This window comes from Macrobrachium rosenbergii, chromosome 8 (assembly GCF_040412425.1).
Source record: "Macrobrachium rosenbergii isolate ZJJX-2024 chromosome 8, ASM4041242v1, whole genome shotgun sequence".
Classification (NCBI taxonomy): Eukaryota; Metazoa; Arthropoda; class Malacostraca; order Decapoda; family Palaemonidae; genus Macrobrachium; species Macrobrachium rosenbergii.
In genome coordinates this window covers 56086714-56108196 of record NC_089748.1, presented here as the reverse complement: position 1 = coordinate 56108196, position 21483 = coordinate 56086714, and the positions used below count along the sequence as shown (strand labels likewise).

At 36.0% G+C, this 21483-nt stretch overlaps 1 long non-coding RNA gene across 2 annotated transcripts in view; it reads left to right on the top strand.

Moving 5' to 3' along the window:
• The first annotated feature begins 694 nt into the window (after positions 1-694).
• LOC136840886 (uncharacterized) overlaps positions 695-21483 on the top strand; it is a 358486-nt gene continuing 337697 nt past the window's right edge. The window contains exon 1 of one of the 2 annotated variants that reach the window (XR_010853772.1): positions 695-1580. This is a non-coding gene — a long non-coding RNA (uncharacterized lncRNA). The remainder of the gene's footprint in view (positions 1581-21483) is intronic. The other variant, XR_010853771.1, reaches the window with a different exon arrangement.

Sequence of the window (21483 nt, the reverse complement as noted above, 5' to 3'; positions counted from 1 at the left end):
ATTATAGTTGCGTTGCTGTTGCCGTTAATCTAATTAAAGACTCACCATGCAAGATGAAGCTGAAGTTATGGGTATTTTCTAGCAGCTATTTATTTTTCATTATGATTTGTTACAAATGAGTTCTATTTTTGTCACGAAAATCTAGACTTATTTCTGTCGATAAACAGTTAGAATTTTACAATTTTTCCATAATTGTATTTCTCGAGTTGCCTTCTGTTACAAGTGGAATCACGAGTCATTTTATGAGTCGTTCTGAGTATTTTATGTTGCTCAAAGGAAATTGAAAAATATCGATTCAACGGAGTTGAGTCTGTTATAATATAGTCTACGATATTTAGTCGAACGTTTTCTGTAATAAACACGAGCGTTTATTGATCGCGCTGGTTTCGTTTTCTTTAACCAGCTGATGTTGACTACCAGGTTACATCATTCGTGAACGAAAGAGATGCGTTTGTGTGTTACTGCGCTTATCTTTATTATTGCTGAAAATACAAAATGTCATCCAAAAGCTCAGAATGGAAATAAAGTAAATGTTGTATAAATTATGATCTGTAACCTCTTATAATGTCTTTAAGACCTTTATTTCTTTGAATCAAAGTAGAAATTTTCATCGAAACAATATGAAACGTAAAGCCGGGTCTGAAACACCTGACATTAAGCAAACTGAGCCTGCGCAGGGAGAAGTCGGCGTCCAAAGCAGGTGTTGCAATGCCAGTCACAAATAATGTGGTAATGCTTCGATGATAATGAGTCATGCTTATTGTAATTGCATATATGTCAACATCAGCAGTATTGGGTAGGCAGCGAATTTCAAAGGCTTTCGCGCGACACGTACTTCGTTTGTGTTGCGGTTGGAAGGGCTGAACATCTGTCCGGAAGCGGCTTGGTGAGCGCTAGCAGACATACCAATGCCGGGGCTCCTAGACACCAAAGTGGAGAATCGACCCACTTGCAACAAAGAAGATACCGATTAATACAATATTTCTGTTAAAAATAGCTTCAGGCCCATGCTAACTATTTCCAAACGGTCTGTCATATAAAGGGGAAAAAGTGTGGCCGCGATGTTTTAACATCGATCGCCATGTTGCCTTTACAGTATGAGAGTGCCACCATCAGCTGGTAGGTAGCGTCGACGGGAAAGGCAGTACGCGGCAGGCGCCAGTGGCAAGCTTAACTGGTGCGGCGTCGTGCGTGTTTCTGTGTTGGAATGTGACCTGTTTCAAATCTCTCTCTTTTGGTCGAGGGCCTTTTTGCTTCAACCTTCATTCCAGCGGTGCCCTGCAGCGCCCTTCTTGCATTCATCTTTCCGAACGCTCTCAAAAAAAAAAAAATAATAATAATAATAATAAAAAAATAAAAATAGGTTTGTTTGGGAGCTCGAAAAAAGACCCTCTCTTCTGCTCCAATCTCTCTGTCCTCACCTGTCGCCTCCTTCTTAGGCCTACATACTAATGTAAATCGCAAGTGCTTGGACTAGTGCTTTTAACAGGACAGTATTATTACTACCATCGTTAGAAGACGTACGAAACGATCAGCCAGAGTTCTTTTTTTCCATTCTTCCTGACCTCCGGTCTTGAAAGGTGAGTGATATACGTTCGAATGCTGTATTGTGTTCTGAGGGTTGACACCGGACACCTGAGTATACACCGCGTGGATGACGAGGTATACGTTTTCCTAGTAAGTCGGAAGGATCAAATAATAACAATAAAGGGGACAATGCCTTTTAAACGTCTGGTAGACGCTCATGACCGGAGATTTTCGCCGGGGAGTTGGAAATTTCATAGAGGCAAAGCGAAACCGGTTGCAATGAGAGCGGTATCGAGCGCTGATGATTGAGACCAGCTGATCGCTTCCAACATGGCTGCTGCTCTTAGGAAGGGGACCGGGGTTGGGGGAATGGGTGGTCTTTGAGGACGAGCATGGGAGAGCGAGGGAAGAAAAAAAAGAGGTGAGGTAAGGTGAGGGGAACTCTTTCCTTTCTCTCGCTCTCTCTCGCTCTCATGGAAGTGAGGGGGCGGAAGAAATTTCTAGTAAATGGATTTCGAAATGAAAAAGCAGGCTTCTCGGTAGAATTTGTACGAAATAGACATTGCTCAGGCAAGACCTGTGAAGGGTATGATTGATTTCCTTTCTACAACCTTTGACAAACTCGTACTGAATCGGGGATGACTCGGCAGTGAATACTCGGATCAAACCGATGGAGGCGATTTCTCGAGTCCTGCGAAGATAGAAAATGCGATAAAAAGGTTTTGATGCCGTAGTATGCAATCATTGCACGTACATTGGCGGCAGCTGCGACACACCTGCGTCATTTTTATTTGAAATGCAAAGTATTTGCATCATCATATGTGGTCGTCGTAGGGTTTTATGTTGGCTTGCAAATGGGTGATGTCACCCACATTTGAATAAGTAAATAAAAGGAGAGTTAGTAACAGAGGTAGATAGTAGACAGTTGTTTCAGTTGGAAAAATGGTCATTAGAGCATAACATCCCATTGTTGTAAGTAACGTAAGAAAGGAATAGGTGGTTGGGGGGTAGGTATAAGTATGAAAAATTCAAAGCTTGAAATGACTTCTTAGCTTTGCAGTGAGTGAGGTTTTGTGTAATTTCATATCTTTCAGATTATTACTCATTGAAACACCAGAAGTCGCACATGTCTTCATATATATATAATATATATATATATATATATATATATATAAATATATATATATATATATATATATATATATATATATATATATATATATATATATATATATATATATATATATATTGCGTATCATTTATCCTTTATGACACAGCAAGCTGCTAAACCACTCTTGTCTTAGTTTCAGCGTTTAAAGATATCTCAAAGGAAAATATTAGTGCAGGCTTGTTGACAGTCTAACAGATCCACGGATACGCAGGTTAGAACAGCGTCATACGGCACTACGGACTGTAATTGTGCCAAACATACCTGTGGCACACTTGCTTCTGTTTACGGGTATAATGATATGATTGAATATTTGATGCGCCTGTTTCATTTTTTTCCCCCGGGAATTGTCTGTTGAGTAATTAATCACTTCTGGAATATCTTAGAAGGAAAGTGTAATTATTAATTTGTATAAAGACACACGTGGTTATGATACACTGCTGTCAAAACAAATGCCAGCCTTGTTCATAGATGATATCCTCTTGCCTTTTTTCACAGCCTTGCATGATGCTGTAAAGTAAAGCTGTAAATTAAAGATTTAATATTCTTTGCCTTTTTTCACAGCCTTGCATGATGCTGTAAAGTAAAGATGCTGCTGTAAATTAAAGAGTTAATGCTGCTTGCCCTTTTTCACAACCTTGCATGATGCTGTAAAGTAAAGATGCTGCTGTAAATTAAAGATTTAATATTCTTTGCCTTTTGTCACAGCCTTGCGTGATGCTGTAAAGTAAAGATGCTGCTGTAAATGAAAGATTTAATATCCTTTACCTTTTTTCACAGCCTTGCATGATGCTGTAAGGTAAAGATGCTGCTGTAAATTAAAGATTTAATATTCTTTGCCTTTTTTCACAGCCTTGCACGATGCTGTAAAGTAAAGATGCTGCTGTAAATTAAAGACTTCACGAAAGCTCCCATAGAGTAAACTAACACTAGGCCTCCAAAGATACACGTCCCTAATGAACATCACTAACTTCTGAGTTTTAGGAAAGGCAAGACAAAAGGCCCACTGGGACGGAGTTTTTTATAATCGTTGTATTATTGTTATTGGTAGCAGTAGTAGTATTAGTATTAGTTGTGGCTGCTGTTACAATGATAGTGATAACTGGGAGGTATAAAATTCACTTCTTCGTCCTTGTAATTCTGAGTCTCTTATTAGCATTCATGGTGGTTAGCGAGGGAGAATTTTCCCAGGTGTGTTTGGCTTAGGTTAATGCGTTTGAGAGAGAGAGAGAGAGAGAGAGAGAGAGAGAGAGAGAGAGAGAGAGAGAGATAATATAAAATGTCAGATTGAAGGATGGAGGAATGCTGTAGAGAGAGAGAGAGAGAGAGAGAGAGAGATAATATAAAATGTCAGACTGAAGGATGGAGGAATTCTGGAGAGAGAGAGAGAGAGAGAGAGAGAGAGAGAGAGAGAGAGAGAGAGAGAGAGAGAGAGAGAGAAATATAAAATGTCAGATTGAGGGATGGGGGAATGCTGTGACTGGGAGGAAAATTGTTATTTATATGAACCGCATATATATATATATATATGAGATACACGAAACAAAGGAAAGATAAATGGTCACAACAGAGAGGAAAAAAAAACCTTGAAATTTAGATAATTAATTATATTAAGCAGGTCTGTAACTAAATTGATTTAAAAAATCGTGGAAAATGTGAAGCTACAATGCAGGTAATACTATCAATTAATTTATTATTATCGTGGTTAAAGGAAGATGCAATCATAATAAAACGATAAACATTTGGAGTAGAGGGACGTTTAAAACAAACCATTATTTTCAAGCGATTACCCTCGTATTAGGGGAATCAGGAGAGTGGGGAGAAATTGTCATAACGGAGTATTTCAAAAGGGGGTCAAGTGTATGCAAATGGGCTAGAATTAAGAGGAGGCTGTAAATAGACCCAAAAAAAGGGGTGAAAAGAAAAGGTGAGAGGTACAATAGAAAGAGGGGAATTTTGTGGGCCACTGGGCCATACGACTTGAATGCATACGTATCTACATATTTTTTTGCTTTTTTTTTCCAGAGAGAGAGAGAGAGAAAGATTAAGTAAGTAAATTGTAAGCAGAGGGAAAGTAGACAAGACTAGGAAAAATAAGATACCTGTCTTGTTTATGTAGATGCAAGTCTAGTTGGTCAAGTAACGCAACCTGTCTTTGGTAGTGACGCGCTTTTACGACAGACCAGTCACTCTCCCGTCCACATAACCTAATGCACGCTTCGCTTCCATCAAAAACATGGAATTGTTCACTTACAAGCCCATATTTCGTGTGTTTTTTCCTATGTTCTCACTTCATTTTTTGCAGATTCACTTGTTTTATTTTGATTTTCCTGGGGTTTTCATCCTGAACAGGACTGAAGTATTGTCAATGGAAATATATGGTTTTGTCGTATTTACTCGTATAGTGTTTTTATGAGCCATTTTAACTATTTATACAAACATACATACATATATATACTGTATGTGTGTGTATGTATGTGTATGTGTGTGCGTGTGTATGTGCGTGTGTGTGTGTGGGTACTAGGTATACTTACGTATATGAAGATAGTGGACGCTGTTTATGTTAAAAAATATGAAAATATTACCTTTCAAATAGTTCCTTTTTGCCATAGTTGAAAATTTTTGATAAAAATATAGACCACTTCAACAGAGAGACGATGTTCTTAGTAAATGAAACGATCTTTGACATCCGTTGGAATACCAAAGAAAACTTTTTGGGTAATAAAATGAAGACATTTCCTTTCTTTATTCTGCAACCGTCTCATACAAACACTGTGAAACTAATCAGAACTTCCTCTCTCTCTCTCTCTCTCTCTCTCTCTCTCTCTCTCTCTCTTCAAGTGGCCGAGTACGAGCACAGAGGCGTGAAAGAGTGGCGGAAATAGGCGAGGGCTCCTGGCCACTCGAGGAGAAACGGGTACAGGGGGCCTTAATTAAATGGGAAATTTGGAAATTAAATCTTTTGCGTGAGATATTATATATACGGCTTCTACGTTGTTGACTGGAAGCGTTCTCTTCACACTGGTTATACGAGATATTGTTAAATCTCTTAGTGTTAGTTATTAGTTTTCTGTAAAAGAAAACTAGTGTGACAGCTTTGTCTGTCCGTCCGCACTTTGTTCTGTCTGCGCTTTTTTCTGTCCGCACTTTTTCTGTCCGCACTCAGATCTTAAAAACTACTGAGGTTGGAGGGCTGCAAGTTGGTATGTTGATCATCCACCGGCCAATCATCAAACGTGCCAAATTGCAGCCCTCCAGCCCGGTAGTTTTTGCTTTATTTAAGTAAATTTAGCCATAATCGTGCTTCTGGCAACGATATAGGATAGGCCACCACCGGGCCGTGGTTCAAGTTTCATGGACCGCGGCTCATACAGCATTATACATTGACCACCGAAAGATAGATATATTTTCGGTGGCCTTGATTATACGCTGTAGCGGCTGTACAGAAAACTCAATTGCGCAGAAGAGATTTCGGCGCAGTTTTTACTTGTTTCTGTAGTAAAAACAGTTAACCAGGGACCAACAAGCAAGTTAGGAAAGTCAGTACAAATTAGGTTATAATTCCAAGCAAGTTAAGAAATTCGGTACAAATTAGGTTATAATTCCAAGCAAGTTAGGAAATTCAGTACAAATTAGGTTATAATTCCAAGCAAGTTAAGAAATTCAGTACAAAAGTGAGAAAAGGGAAGAAAAATATTCATTAATAACGGAAAGGTGATCTTGAAGAGCTAAGGTATTTTGTTGTTGAAAAATCCAAAACGTCGTGTACGTGGAATTAGAAAATTTCTACAGTGGCAGTTACTAGTCCCGGGTTGTAATGGTAAAAATCATTGCAAAACGCGGGGTTTGGGATCTTTAGAAGTCCTTCTCAGGTTAGGTGCCTTCATTTTGCCAAAAAGTAAATTATTGTTTTTTTTTTTCACAAAATTTAATGTTGTAATAACGCGTACAACTTTAGCGATTACTCAGCCACATACATGTACAGACACATATATGTGCACATATATATAATATAATATATGTAAATTTATATATACTATATATATATATATATATATATATAAATAAATATATATATATATATATATATATATATATATATATATATATATATACACACATATATGGCTGTATGTATGTGTATTATTCTGTCAGATATATTAATAAAGTAGCATATATACATATATATATTAGTATTCTGCTAAGTACATCAGTAAAAACAGTAAAAACTGTCACCTGCCACATCAGCCCACATTGCCAGGGAAAGCTCACTACTTATTAATATATCTGACGAATAATACAGACATACATGCACATATATATATATATATATATATATATATATATATATATATACATGTATATATGTACAGATATAGAGAGAGAGAGAGAGAGAGAGAGAGAGAGAGAGAGAGAGAGAGAGAGAGAGAGAGGGCGGCGGGCTTGAATCATGTTCACAATAATAGTAAACATCGTGGCAAGTAAGATACTCATGTCGGTGAAATAAGGCCAGGTGTTCTACAGTATGTAAGCTTATCTAGTCAGTAATTATTGTACAAATTCAGATTTTATTTTTTAATTTAAAGCCCATACACAGTTTCCAGATTTCATATAATTATGAGCTTCGTTCCACCATCCATCATAGATATCGGAAACAGTTATAATCATTTGTAAAAATTAACCAGTTCTTGAATTTTAATGCATTTACGTACCAGCTTTTAATAAAGTTAGTCGGAGGGAGAAGGCAATTATTGAATCACTATTAGAAGGAAGGGTAAGGTAATTATTGAATCACTATTAGAAGGAAGGGCAAGGTAATTATTGAATCACTATTAGTCGGAGGGGTAAAGTAATTATTGAATCACCATTACCTAAGCTCTTTTCGGTCTCCGTATTCTGGGAATACAGAGATTCTGATCGTGAAGGGAATGTCTTGCATGTATCTCTCGTAGCGTACTTTCTTCTCCAAATGTTTTAGAAAAAAAAAAATTACCCATTCCTGAACACTCTCAACCTCACACTTGAAATTCACTTGGGATTTAACAAGGCTAAATGTTTATGCATTTTCATTGCACTCTTATTGAAGACTTGAAATTTATTCGGTCTGACAGTAACGTTTGGAAGTCAAGCTTGAATGTAGTTAAATCTTCACGGTTTGGAAATTTGTTTGCTGGTATCCTAAGCATGGTACCATTTGAAATTATACCATTATACCATTTGGATATACGTATTTTTACAGTTTGTAGACTTAACGAGAGCAAAAATAACGATAGTTTGATTGGCCCCTAACTGCAACCCCTTTCATCCCCTTTTACTCTACCTCCGTCCATATTCTGTTTCTTCCATCTCACTTTCCACTCTCTCCTAACAATTGATTCATAGTGCAATTGCGAGGTCTACCTCCTGTTACACCTTTCAAACCTCCCTACTGTCAATGTCCGTTTCAGAGCTGAACGATCTCATAGGTCCCACCTCTTGGCCTTTGGCCTAAGTCCTATATTCTGTCTATCTTCTATCCAACAGTAGTTTGTCAAATAATTGACCGGTGGGTTTAAATCTGGAGACCAAAGACCGTAGAGGTTTGGTAAATGCCTGGAATGCTGTATTGATATCCACAACACTCGATATCCACCATTTCCTTTGGGGAACTTGATTGTAAACCTTAGCGCATTCACTCCCGAGGGATGTTCCGCGAATTTCTTCTGTCAGCGCAGATATTGAACAATGATTCTTAACGCTGAAAGATGACTTCAGTTGTAGATTTTTAGACGCAGTTGTGATCATGCTAGTGAAAACGTGCGACAGAGAGAGAGAGAGAGAGAGAGAGAGAGAGAGAGAGAGAGAGAGAGAGAGAGAGAGAGAGAACGCAGTTATCAGGGGCGAAAACCCTCACGGAGAGATTGATTAGCAAATGTGTGGGCGGAGTGGAGGGAAAGAGAGAGGGAGAGAGAGAGATGGTGGGTAAGCTAGGGATCGTGAGGGTATTCCATGGGGGCTGGGACGGGTTGAGGAGGGATGGCCTCTTACGGGGATGGGGGATGGGAGAAGGCTGTGAGGTGCTGGGAGATAAGAGATGGTAAAGAGCGCGCGAGAGAAAGGAGAAAAGGTGGAGCAAAGGGGAAAGTCGGTGGTCATGATGGATTTGCTTCCTGATCAGATGTGATCTTGCATTTTTCGTATTCCCTCACCGTCAGTGGTTTTGCTCTTCTTTAAATAATGTAAGCAGAAAAGCTACAGAAAGATGTAGTTCCTATTCATGATAGGTTCATATTTGTTGAAAATTTTTCTTGTATTTTTCTTAGTACCTGGTTTATTTAGTCCTGGTCTTTTGATGGAAAAAAAAAAAGATAAAAATCGTCAAGCGTGTGAAACAACATAATAGTCATGACGGTTTTGCGGTTTATTTATGATTCAAATTTGATATATTTTTTTTTCACGTGAGTGTATGCATGACTTCTCTTAAAAATGATAGTTTAAGGGAATTTTAAGTCACCAAATATATGCATGACTATTTTTTTAAAGACAGCTTAAGGGGAATCCAGCAGTCATCGATTATCTATCTTCATCTTTGTTGTATTCATCTCCACCCACATCAGGCGATGACTGACATGACGCTTCGCTGTCTAGATATTTTACGAGAAGAAGAAGAAAAAAGAAGATATATTGTCTCTCTGGGAATGCTTGGCTTAGATATTGATATACTGAGACGGAGCAGGTCTGGGAAGACAGAGTACTTCGGAGGAGGGAGGTGGGGAGGGGGAAGAAGGAAAGTCTCAGTCACGATCACCAGTCCTGTAACCTTGCTTTTGTAATGGCGGGAACTAAGATGGATGGAGAGAGAGAGAGAGAGAGAGAGAGAGAGAGAGAGAGAGAGAGAGAGAGGTTGTGGGGGAGAGAGAATCCCCATTATTGATAAGTTATATTGTAGGGAAACATTACTTTCGATATTATTGAGTATAATTCGTAAAGAACATTATTCTCGCTTACCCCATACAAAAATGGGAAATATGCATGTTAATAAAAGAAGAAGAAGATTCTCGTTTTGGTAATGCGTATACATCCTTAAAGAGCATCTTTTTCGTTATTATGACGAATGTACATTCTTGAAGAACGAGTGTATATTCTTAAAGAACGAGTCAAATGGCCGCGGCATCAAGTAGGAAGCTTCCACTGAGCAGAATGCACAGATATGAAGGAATGAAAGAACCGAGAAACAACACTTGTGGTTATACTGATAACAAATACTTAATAAACCTGGAAATATTTAAGAAGTAAATGAATAAATAAAACCCAAAAGACATGTAGGTTACTGAATGTGGCAGGGCAGGTACTGTGGTCGGGTAAACCAAATATAATTAATTGAGGGGATCTTGAGCTTCCCATCTGCCTGTTGATTGTTATAAGCTAAGTCATTGTTGTTAAATGAGCGGTACTCTGATTTTTCATAATTTGCTGCTGGTTAATGCATCATTTTGAATCTGGATAATTGTGGGTTGTTGTAGCTTGTTCAAAAGTGAAAAACAATAAGAAGTCAAAATGAGGAATTGTGGTTAGAACTTTCTGTATGGCGTTTATTTATATATATATATATATATATATATATATATATATATATATATATATATATATATATATATATATATATATATATATATGTTAAACATTAAAAGTTCTGGTTGTTACTTGTCTTCTCCTCCGGTATGTAGAGTAGGAACAGTAATTTTCAATTCTCAAACGTGTTTTGATCTTGTACTGGTGCATAACTTATTTTTGTAAGTCTGTGCTATATTTACCTACCTACTGACCTTATTTTTAGGAAATATACTGATACGAATAATCATGATAGCAAAACTCAAATCACATACTCAGTCACCTGCAAATTCTGCAATTAACTGACCCCTTTTCCTATCACTGTAAATTAAACAAGTATCAAACTTTGGCATTACCTCCATATCCTGACTTCAAAAGGCTGGTCATGACGGCACAAACTGCCTGAGATTTTTTTTAGCGGAAGCAGTCAGCTGAGAATTTCCGTCTGTGGAAGTTCAAAGGTGAAATCATTGGAATATATTTCAGAATACAAAAAAAAAAAAACAAAGGCGGGGGGGAGGGAATGCTGGTACTTAAAAGATAGTATCAACTGCAAATCCTAATTATTCTCTCTCTCTCTCTCTCTCTCTCTCTCTCTCTCTCTCTCTCTCAGTATTTTTGAAAAATTGTATCCGCTTAGAAGCTGCCATCAAGCGTTCTCTCATAAATGCAAAGGTATATTTAGTTTTGTGTTGAATAGTGTTTGACATGTTCCAGGATCGCTTATTTTCGACGTAATCAGATGCGAATCAATACTAAAATGTATTGTGAATATAACATAAGTGTGAATCAGAGTTGTGTAGAAGAGAGAGTGAGTTTTCTGTCTATAATTCTCAGGTAAAGAGAGAGAGAGATATATGCGTCATAGGCTTGTTTTCCGTGTCATATAGCTGCGGGTGTTTGTGTTCTATGTAATATATATAAATATATATATATATATATATATATATATATATATATATTTATATATATGTATAAATATAATATCTATATATATATAAATAAGTATAAATATATATATATATATATATATATATATATATATATATTATATTATATATATAATTATATATGTATATACACATATATATACACACACACTTATATATATATATATATATATATATATATATATATATATATATAGAGAGAGAGAGAGAGAGAGAGAGAGAGAGAGAGAGAGAGAGAGAGAGAGAGGCAGGCGATACCGCATCGAGAGGTCGCGTAACATTATGGCCCACCAAAATAGAAGAATCCGTTGAGTATTTGTCCATCTGACATTTGAATTGATACTCACAGAGCTTGGGATTAGTGGACTCTGCACCTCGCTCTAATGCCAGAATCTAGGCCGCTTCTACTGTGTCATCTATTACGGGGTGATGTGCCCATGTCATTAAATTGTTTCTGGCTGAATACTGCTTGTTATGGATATGTGCTTTTTTCTTCTCTGTGTGTATTATGTATATATATATATATATATATATATATATATATATATATATATATATACACATATATATATATATATATGTATGTATATTTATATACATAGTTATATACATATTAGCTGACTAACCTGGCACTGCCTGGAAAATTTGAATGAGCTGATAAAGTCTCTCCTCTCTCTAATGTTTCAGTTAAGATAGTTGTCAATTGTACTACCCAGCATTTCTTTGAGAGCATCTTATATTCCCCACCCCCTTCCTCACCCCCATCTTATCAGAGGCTGAACTAGACTCCCATGACACTGCCAGGAGTTTCACTATTCATGTCAGCGACCTTGAAAACTATGAATTAGACTCTAATATCTGTCATTTTTGACATTTTTTTTTCACCTCTTCTCACCCCCCTCTTCCTATTGGGGCTGAACTTGGACTTAAAAGGCATTGGGAGTGTCACTATTCATCTAAGCTTCCTCGAAAGCTATGGATTAGATACTGAAATCTGTGGGTTTTGGTTATTTTTTACATTGCACCCTCTTCCCACTCGCACCCCATTTGGTGCCAGTGATGTTTTACCCTTACTGTATTCTTTTCCAGATATTAAATCATTTATACCGAAATGAGGTATGATAAACCTGTAGAGTTTATTTAGTTACTAAGTCTACAGGCAGAACCAGCACCGTTTCAGGGAAGCCCTTCCCACCCCAACCCCTTTGGTGGCCTTTGGTGCCCTTTGGTGCTAGTGATGTCTTACCCCCACGGTATTCTTTTTCAGATAGTAAGTCATATGTATACCAAGTTTAGTTGAAATTACTCATTGCTTTTCAGAGTTATGCTGGAACTTACACACACACACACACACACACACACACACACATATACATCCAGTTTTATATATATAGATAGATATATATTTATATATATACATATATGTATATATGTATATACATACATATAATATAATATATATATATATATATATATATATATATATATATATATATATATATATATGTGTGTGTGTGTGTATTTTCCCGAGGTGGGAAAAATTCCTGACAAATTTATTGTTGCTGTTTCCCCATGTAACGGGCAGTTAGTCGACTTGAGCCAGTTGCAGGCAGGTTAAAGAATTGCAAGGGACTAGTAACCTCATCCCAAATGATCAGCAAGAACCGGAAAGAAATTAAATAAATATATATATATATATATATATATATATATATATATATATATATATATATATATATATATATATATATACATATACTGTATGTGTGTGTATGTATGTATGTATGTATGTATGTGGGCGTGAGCTCTGTCTCTCTTCCGTACCACAACCCCCCATAGTAATCTCAAGGTCAATCTATTTCACACATTCACACACACCACTCCAGATGATATATAAATTTATTAATTTCTTTTCATGCTTGTCTTTTGGAGCCATGTTAGATGTAGCTCCAGTTAAAGTAGTCAGCCAGGAATTTTCGGCGCAGAAGCACACACAAACTCCAAACGAAGCAAAAAAAAAAAAAGTTAAAAATAAAAAAAAAACGGGAACTTCTTCCAATATGGAGTATCGTACAAGAACAGGTGTTCGTTGTGTATGTAGGTGAACGTGTGGCAAAACACTTGTATGTACTACGGGTGTTGGGTCATGTGTCCTCGGAGATGACGGCGTTTGCCTTGAAAGTCTTTGCTAGTGTGTTTGTATCTCCAAATTTCATTTCAGATTTTTTATGGTGATTTATTACTTATTTGGATAACAAAATCAGGTGGAATGGGCAGCCTAATGGACTTCACCTGGCGTAAGCCTGATGTAAACAAGACACTGTAAAGCGAAAAGAGTCGGGCTTTAAGGCCTAGGGCCTAATTGGTGTTTACAATTTAAGAGATTTTGCTTCTTTTGGGTTATTTTTTTTTGCTAATGGCGATGCATGTCGAGTCGATTGGGCATTTCGCAGTACTTGAGAGTATTTTGTTGTATGTGAATCATCTCTTCGACATAATCTTGGTTGCAGTGACGACTCAAATTGAGATGAAGATTTGTATCCTTAATAACTTGTTATTTGAGACGCACCGTGAGCACCCCCCCAACTTTTTTTTTTTTTTTTGGAGGGGATGGCGTTAGATGAGTACGACCTTCCGGCTTCTCAGCAGTAGACTCTGATATCTGTTTACTTGAGTTTTGCACCTTTCACAGCTGGGCAGTGGCGTCGCCACTCTCTTTCTCTCTCTCTCTCTCTCTCTCTCACATATATATATGTATATATATATATATATAAATAAATAAATATTTATATATATATATATATATATATATATATATATATATATAAATAATATATATTTATATATGTACATACATGTGTGTATATATATACATATATGTACGTATGACCAAATATATATATATTTATATATATTTACACTAATTTATATATATATATATATATATATATATATATATATATATATATATATATATATATATATATATATATATATAGAACAAATAGGACGACGAAAAGGAGGTGATACATATTCAGCTTTATTTACAGCCAACGTTTCAAAGCATGGCTTCATCATCAGGGCTAAAATACAAAAATAACAACAATTAAAATCAATACAAAGGACTCAGTAAAATCATTAACGTTAAAATATAGATATTAAAACCGAAACATAAAAGTTAAAACCAACCTAACGCCTCAAGAAAAGAAAACTGAGTGACCAAGAAGGGCACCAAAAGGACGAAGAGAACTCTTAAGCAATAAACAGAGGGGCAGAAGAAGACTGACTATTCAAAAGATGGAACCAGTTGTTTGATGGTTAACGACTCGAGGATATGGAGAGTTTCATCAGCAGCTTGCTCTAGGATTTCAAAATCGTCATAGCAAATATAAGCTTTGCATTGTTTAGAATGTTTCCTTATGTTAGAAAACTCCTTCTTACTCAAAGTACACCCTGTTCTATGGCTAACGCCACGATGAGAGTCGACTCGCTCTTTCACTATTGTTTCGGTGGATCCGATGTAAGTCCCGAGATTACATCTCGGGCAAGTATATTTATAAACCACCAAAGAACGCATAAGGTTGGGAACAGTGTCTTTAAATCTAAAAAGAGAGCCAATTGTTCTTGGATTACTTAGAACAGGTTTGGGATTGATACAGTAAAAGTATTTCTTTAAAATCTGCCTCAGCGTAGTTAAAAATTTTTCATCGTTCGTAAAAGGCAAGGAAACATAAAAATCAAGTTTAGGTACTGTAGGTACAGGAATTTTTGGTTGAAATTTATTATTCAAGAATTTTTTGAGATATTTCTCAAATAAAAGTTTATATATATATATATATATATATATATATATATATATATATATATATATATATATATATATAAAGAGAGAGAGAGAGAGAGAGAGAGAGAGAGAGAGAGAAGAGAGAGAGAGAGAGAGAGTTATAGACAGACTCCAATCGCTTTATGTCACCTCTGGCGAAAATGCTTTTTCCCTAAAGATTAAAGTCACGCTGGCATAGCGTAATGGACCCTTTCACCCTTAGAGATATAAATAGCACCTTTTTAATTGAATGTCAAACTCTTCTGGCTCGTGTTCCGGAAACTTGTTTCGACCTCTTGAACGAACAGGAAACTTGTTTAGTTTTATTTTATGAAGAATGGCCTAATCTAGAGAAGGGCCTAATGGAAAGAGATTAAGGAATATTTTAGGAAAGGGCGGGGCCTAATGAATACTGAAACTTTGCAGAATACAGCGGACATTGCGGATGAGTTCTATAATGTGTTCACGAGTTATTTTACTAAAATTCATTTTTTTTATTTTTGACATGCATCTATTGGTGAAACAACCGAGCCGGGCTTTGTTGCACAAAGGAGAGACAAGTCCAGTAACAGTGTGTCTAAATTAACTTCTCTTCTGAGGTGATGAAAAGCTTTCGTATGAGAATAAACCCAATTAAATGACCCATCAGTTACAGTAGCAGAGACTTCCACATTTATAAATAATTGATTGTAAGGTTGATCCTAGAGTTGGGGATTTACGACTCGTTGCCCGAGAGACTGGAAAATGAAGTAATTAAGAGAAGTGACGGGGTGGTAAGGATTACAGATATGATGAGAGTTGAGATGGAGATGGTATGGGCATGTGGTAAGAATGAGTGAGGCGGAAAGAGTGAAGAGGGCTTGGGTGGAACCTTTTAGGGCGAGAATGTCAAGTGGGAGGCAAAGTATTAAATGGAGTGATGAAGTGAAGGATGATTTAGGGAAGAAAGGTGGAGTAGAAGAGGATTGCGTTAGGAATTGTTGGAGAAGGCGCACCCAGGCAACCGACCCCTTAGCACAGGGATAGCGGTGGGGGATGGAGAAGACTTCAGCTTATTGTATGTTGAATCATGAGTCTAAATATACAGCCATGTTTATGGTCGGAGGCGGTATGTAGTCCCTTATTTACATGACGGAGTTTGACAGTTGCTTTTAAATCTTATGATTAGTTTTGACTTTTGGAGCGTTTCTTATGTGTATCATTCAGTTCGGTATTCGGTGGGAGATATTGTAGATTTTACGACAGCTGGTAATTGGCAAGTTATTAATTTATTAATTATAGATTTATTTATCAGTCTATTGTATTCTAGGATAATTTTCCTACGTGATTCATATATATTTTTTCTATGGAATAATTTTTTTTGTTCTCGTTACATACAGTAGTAAAGATTCACCTCTCTCTCTCTCTCTCTCTCTCTCTCTCTCTCTCTCTCTCTCTCTCTCTCTTGGAAGGAAAAAAAAGGGATTGTAACAGCAAAATTTTCCTGCAGTTACCTTAAATATTTTTTTAATGAGGTATAAATTTTTTATTTTTATTACTCAGTATGGATTCCTCTCTCTCTCTCTCTCTCTCTCTCTCTCTCTCTCTCTCTCTCTCTGTTGAAACAACGTCTCCTGACGGGGAACAGCAATCCAAGAGGATTGACCTTCGGTGTTTGTTCTAGGATATCTCCTGTTGTTCGGTTCAAGCTTCTCAGAGCCACTTTGAAGGATCAGGTCCTTTGATCTTTTGTTTCTCAGCCTGGGGACCTCTTTCGCTCATACCTGAATGTTCAAATGTCTTTGTTTTGTTTCTTTGTGGTCTGTCTTGTTTTTGAAGCCAATTTCATCGACGAGCCGTTTCCTTTCTTTGTTCTGTCTCGGTGCGCTTCTCTGTGCTTTTGACCTTTGATGTTGGGACGCCATTTAATTCGAGTAAATACATCTTACAGAATGTTGGGTGACTTAGTTGAGTTCAGTTCCAGCAATGGAAAGAAAGGGGAAAAGGAAAAATTTCGTGGAAAATCTTTGGTAACTAAATTTACTGTAACCTTCCATGGTTACAGTATTAGGTGTATTATGAGTTTATCGCTTTTGTTGCAGATCGGCTTTTGTAAGCTCCAGGTGTCTTGCTGGTGATGAAAATTGACTTTTTTTTAGCTTCAAATTCACTAATGTAATGCCACCCAAGTTAACCTTATCAAACCTATTCTTGTGGACGTAAGGAGTTGTTCGAAGGATGTCCACCACAAGTTAAAAAAAAGAAAATGAGAATAGGGGTTAGCGACAAGAAGTAAGAAACACGGATAAGGAAGGATCTGACTTCTGAGGAGGCTGTTGACCTGTCCGAGAAAAAGAGGGGAGCTTTCAGGAACGTTTCCTGATTTGTTTTGTTTCGTTTTCTTTATTAATTTTTTTTTTTTTGCTGAACTACGCAGAGAATTACGTGGGTTTTTTTTACGGAAATTCCATAGGGGCGGGCCATGTAACAGGTAAAAAGTGATAACGCTTTGGGAGCTATAATAATAAAACTTTATGAAAAACGGGCCTTATAGGCGGTGATTGCCCTGTCTTGCCAAGGGGCTTCGGTATCCGGACTCTTTTATATCCTGTCATAACTGTCTCACATAGTTAGCTTATTATTATTATTATTATTATTATTATTATTATTATTATTATTATTATTATTATTATTATTATTATTATTATTTTAACAAAATGAAATAAAATGAATAAATACATTATATTGTGGTATGAGAGGTTTTGCCTGTCATTCGCCAAGCTGAGAATTTCTTTTGTATTACACATCCCCTGAACCTTTTGCTGTCCTTTTTTTTTTTTACTCTCTCTCTCTCTCTCTCTCTCTCTCTCTCTCTCTCTCTCTCTCTCTCTCTCTCTCTCTCTGTGAGTCCAGATTAGTTTTTCTCTTTCTTCAGGCGTGGGTTAGACTAAGGCACTGAACTGCCCGAGTCGTCTGCCGTCACCAGTTTGTTACTGGTAACTGTATAAGAAAAAGAGGCCAGTTGACTTAAAAGATGCATGCTCTTGCATGCCAAACATACTATCATACATATGTATGTGTATACATATTCAAAAACATGCACATCACGTATTGTGGATGAATACGGGAATGACTGTTGCAGCAACGGTTGTGAAATCATATCACTGAAATGCATTTCCATATGCACACTCACACGCATATATGCATTGCTTAAAATCACAATGACCCGTGGCGTATATATGTCAATGTATCACAAAATGAAACATTTCATTTTGCCTGTGGTATATCTGTATGTATGTATGTATGTATGTATGTATGTATGTATGTATGTATGTATGTATGTATTTATGTATGTATATATATAAATATAAATTTTATATACATATGACTGCGAAATGTTTTCTGTTAAAACAGAATTCCATCAAATATAGGAGCCCCTAAACGTCTTTATATAATATATTATTATATATATATATATATATATATATACATATATATATATATATATATATATATATATATATATATATATATATATTATCCACCATATATATATATATGTGTATATGTATGTATGTATGTATGTATGCACATGTATGCATGTATGTATGTATGTTAGTTAAATGCTAATGCACATGTTGCATCTATTACCTTCAGGCAGCATTTCTTGCATTTTTATGGAAAAGTTAAAAATAGCCGACATGTTGCTCCATTTATTCACTCTTATGCTAACAGCTGTTTCAGCTATTTTCTTATGTCTATCGTTAGTTAACGGCCGAAACAGCTGTCGGCGAAAGCGCGAATAATTGGACCAACATACCTGCTATTTTTGTCGTTCCTATAAAGCCTTCCTCCTTGAAGATGATAAGGGGCATAGGAAATGGGGATGTGTTGCCGTCAAGTGGTATATGCCACACACGCATGAGTAGTTAATAAGAATTGCCTAAGAGAAACATATGTCCAAGAGTGTGTAATATATATATATATATATATATATATATATATATATATATATATATATATATATATATATATATATATATCCCTCTCTCTCTCTCTCTCTCTCTCTCTCTCTCTCTCTCTCTCTCTCTCTCTCTCTCTCTCTCTCTATATATATATATATATATATATATTTATATATATTTGTGTGTTTTTGTATTATGTATATATGTATGTGTGGATATGGACATTTGGATGCTCTTAAAATTTGATTTAGTTAGGTGCTCACGTTCTTGTGTTTCTTTACTTGTGCATGACCTTGTGTTTGCATACAAACATTTGCTTTTGTTATGCTGCTGTATGGTAAATACTATCTTTGGATATCCAATAAACTTAGTTACTTATCAATTTTGACGTAAGGTTAAGAGAGAGAGAGAGAGAGAGAGAGAGAGAGAGAGAGAGAGAGAGAGAGAGACTTCTTTCATAGTCTTCGGCCAATATCTTGCCCAAGTAATTGACTCTGACGTGGGAAGCAATTAGCCTGAGCTCGTTACTGGCAGTTTCTGTTTGCTGAAGCGTGCATCCTACGCTATTATTAACTTGCAAATGTCGATGCCTCGATGGGATTCTCCTTCCTCTGTTAGGGATATTCAGTGGCAAATGAACTGTGAGACTTCGGCTCTGAAGCTTTTGTCTCTCTCTCTCTCTCTCTCTCTCTCTCAGGCATACAAACACACACACACACACACACACACATGCCCACGCTCACTCAGAGCTCGGGAAACTGTAAGGTGAAGTTTTTGCAAAGATTTACGCGTACCTGAGAAAACCGGACTTTATAGTCCTTGTAAATGAAAACTTGAGATATTAAGATTATTTCACTTTTATACAGGAGATTCTCTCTCTCTCTCTCTCTCTCTCTCTCTCTCTCTCTCTCTCTCTCTCTCTCTCTCGTCGATTCTGAGAAGGATCAGACTATGATAATTCCTTTCCTCATTTGCTGTTTTCTGGAAAATTCGTGATTTTTTCTCCCCGTGGATTTGGTTGGGAGGAACTTTGGGGCTTTAGTATTTCAGGTCTTTTTTTATTTGAGTGATTCGCAATTGCATTGTTTTTTTTTTTAATTCGGAGAAGAAATTTGCCCACGAAATTAGATTCATGGAATTAGATTCGGAATAGAAGTATTTTCATGACTAAGTAAGGAATCGTCATCCATGACCCGAAGAGTAAATTGGACATTATACCAGTTTCATGATGTTGGAAAGAACTTGGTACAGAGAGTTGCTTTGTTATGAGCTACACCAGTACAAGTCCTTTTCAGGTCCTGTGTTATTCATTATCATTGGTGTATAGATAGGTGTATGTTTGATTCCTTGACATATTTTGGTTTATGCAATAACGTGAAAATTCTGCGTAACCATCAATAAAATGTTGTTTAAATATATGCCACAAAAAACACTAATCCTTTGATTTTTAAAACTGTGGAAAAACTCTTGTACGGACATATTGATAACTTTAGTCCAGTAGATGGAATCTATAAAAAAAAAAGATTCTGGAACCCTCGGTGAATCTTCATCAATCTCAAAATCTAATCAACTCTTCCTTGTCCCGTGGCTCAGCCCTCCACAAAATTTCATTGAACTTTATCAGTAACATTTCATCATACTTTGTGGACCGGGTAGAGGGCACGGGATTTATGAATACAACTTTGCCACAAGGAAAATGAAGCAGTCGGTGTAATCTTGACCGGTTTTCGTCTTTATATAATCTCTTAGCTAAGAGATTATATATATAATATATATATATATATATATATACTGTATATATATATGAATACCTGTGTATGTATATATATATTATATATATGTATATAACATATACATATTGTATTGTATACATATATATGTATATAGTGTATATGTATATATAATATATATTGAATACCTATGTATATTTATATGTAATTATATATGTGTATATATATGTATATATGTTGTATTATGTACATGAATATGTATAAATATGGATATATATATATATATAAAACATACATACACATGTGTATATATATATATATATTTATGTGTTTCATATATATATATATATATATATATATATATATATATATATATATATATATATATATATATATATCCATATTTATACATATATGCATGTACATGATACAACATATAATTATATACATATATCTAATATATATAAACATACATAGATATTCATATATATACACATACACTGTATATACATATGTATGTATACAACACATATACATGCATGCCATCTCGACTGTAGTATAGCATACAAAATTCAGCGCATAAGCTTCGATGTACGGCACTGCCTACACACTTCAGATGTAAATGTCAGACATTAAAGGGAAGCCTAATATTAAGAGCCGCCTGATATCCAACGGGGAATGGAAGGCTGACCCTCTGTGTAACCTCTTACTGCTTGGTATGTGTTAGGTTATTCTGATCTTTGTTATTGTT